The sequence below is a fragment of the Amblyomma americanum genome, chromosome 10, assembly GCF_052857255.1.
Source record: "Amblyomma americanum isolate KBUSLIRL-KWMA chromosome 10, ASM5285725v1, whole genome shotgun sequence".
NCBI lineage: Eukaryota > Metazoa > Arthropoda > Arachnida > Ixodida > Ixodidae > Amblyomma > Amblyomma americanum.
Genome location: NC_135506.1, coordinates 52,900,480 through 52,902,979, shown reverse-complemented (window position 1 = coordinate 52,902,979; position 2,500 = coordinate 52,900,480).

The window sequence follows — 2,500 nt, the reverse complement described above, 5'->3', positions numbered from 1 at the left end:
TCGGGAGGCTCCGCAGTTGCTTTCTGGATGGCCAGAAAGCAGTCCATTCTTTCCCGAAAATAAATGCGGGCAGGTCGTGCGTCTTTGTCACAATAATAGCCTGCCATTCTGGAGCGCCATATACTGTGGAGGCCCAAGAGCATTATGAGATCAAATGGTACCCCATCCTCATTGTCTGTGCTTAAATAACGAATTCCCTGCGCGTCAAGTGGTAGCTCTTTCTTTATTGTCCTTTGTAACACATCCCAAAAATAAACCCCTTCCCAGCAATGCAAAAAAACATGGTCTATTGTTTCGGGCTGTTTACAAATTAAGCAGTTCGATCCCCACGGCAAAAAGAAATCCTTTCCTTCCAAAAACTTTTTAACTGGGAGTGTCCCGGTGTGTAATTTAAAAAAGAAGGTCTTTACTCCTGGTGGCACCTGCATTTTCTTTACCCTTTTTAAAACATCAGCTCCAGGACCTCCACTGTACAAGGACCTGTACATAGGCTCTGGGAAAACAATATCACAAAGATCATGGTACAACTTCTTTCTTTTAGTTTTATACAAATAATCGCTAGAAAAACGCGCTGAAAGAAACCTAACACTTGCTACAATCTCTTTGTAGTAACCAAAAATTCCACCCGAGAGCTCTTCTGTGGTAACAACAAACTCGGGCAGCAAACGCCGCAGCCTGACCTGGCACACGGTGCGCAAGAACGGGTCTGAGACGTCGCGAAAAAACAAAAAACGGTTCACCAGCTGCCTTAAAAAGAGGTGCCCTAGCCCCAACCCCCCGTCTTTTACCCGCCGGAACAGGTTCGTTCTGCTGCAACGTTCCCATTCGGAAGCCCATATAAAGACGGCAAAAATCCGGTGTAACTTCTGAATGTGCACCCGAGAGCAATGCAAAACCTGCATCACATACCAGAGCTTGCTAATAAAAAACAGGTTGCAGACTGTAGCTCTGGCGAAAATGGAGAGGTTGGTGCCTTTCCATTTTCCAGCTCTGTCACGTGCTTCTTTCGTTTGCTGTTTCCAATACTCCTCGCTTTCACGATAAGCATCGAGCGGAACGCCCAAATACTTGCCCGGTGTCGTCGTCCACGGTACGTTGGCAAAATGGTCCGGGTGGGATGGCCACCATCCATGCCAGAGTCCGAGGCATTTGGACCAATTAACCCCGCTACCGGTGACTTCGCTGAACTCGCGTACACACCCGACAGCTTCGCTTATGCTCTCCTGATCAACCGTGAATACAGCAACGTCGTCAGCATACGCCAACAGCTTAACTTCAGCAGCTTGCAACCTAAAGCCATTAATACTATTGTCTTCTAATATTTTCCTACACAGTGTTTCGATGTAAATACAAAATAAGAGAGGGCTGAGGGGGCAGCCCTGACGCACCGAACGCTGCACGCTAATGGGGGCCCCCAAGCACTTGTTAACAATCAATCTTGTCGTGCAGTTTCGATACGCCATGGCTACACCCTTGCGGATAACTGAACCGACATTCACATGGTCTAAAACGGAAAACAAGATTTCATGAGAAACACAATCAAAAGCTTTTTCGAGATCAATCTGAAGCATGGCCACCCGCCCATTAATTGCATCGCAGGTTTCAAGTACACTGCGTGCTTTGTGAATGTTGGAAAAAATTGATCGCCCTTTTATTCCACATGTCTGGTGGGGTCCAACAATTTCCTTTATCACTGTCTGTAGTCTTCGCGCCAATACCTTCATAAAAATTTTGTAGTCGACATTAGTGAGTGCTATCGGTCGATATGCGGTAACAGATTTTAATTTCTCTATATCATCAGTTTTCGGTATGAGTACCGTATGGGAGGTCCCAAAAGACGGAGGCAAAAAGTTTATTCCATAGGCTTCGTTAAACATTCTACATAGCACCGGGGCAATTTCATGCTTAAATTCTTTATAAAATGCCGCACTGAATCCATCTGGTCCTGGTGATTTTCCGAGGTTTAATTCATCTATCGCACGCCCTACTTCGTTTTCAGTTATTTCTAGTTCCATTTTCTTTTTCCTTTCTTCGTCCAGCCGTGGCATTGCACCAAGAAACTGATGCTTAAATGCAACTGCGTCTGCCGGATGCCACGAAAAAAGCCTCTGGTAGAATTGTGTAAAGGCTGCTTCGATGTGGTCATTGTCTGCCGATAAGATACCCCCCCATTCTATTTTATCGATATGATTACTTTCAGCGTGGGCTTTTTCTAAACCGAGAGCACGTTTTGATGGCGCTTCGCCAGCAGCTGTGTCTTCCGCCCTCGCCCTCACCAGTGCTCCGCGATAACGCCGTTCTTCAATGAGTTCTATCTTTTGCTTGGTTTTCCTGACATCTTCAATCCATTTCCCAGGCGCCTTGCATTCCTGCTTCAGCAACGTTTCCAGTAGTGCCTTTAACTCAGCTTCGTCTTGTTTTTCCTTATACCGTATACAAGTGGCCCTTTCTATTGCTTTGATTTTTAAAGATTCTTTGCTTAACTCCCACTGCTGCCATA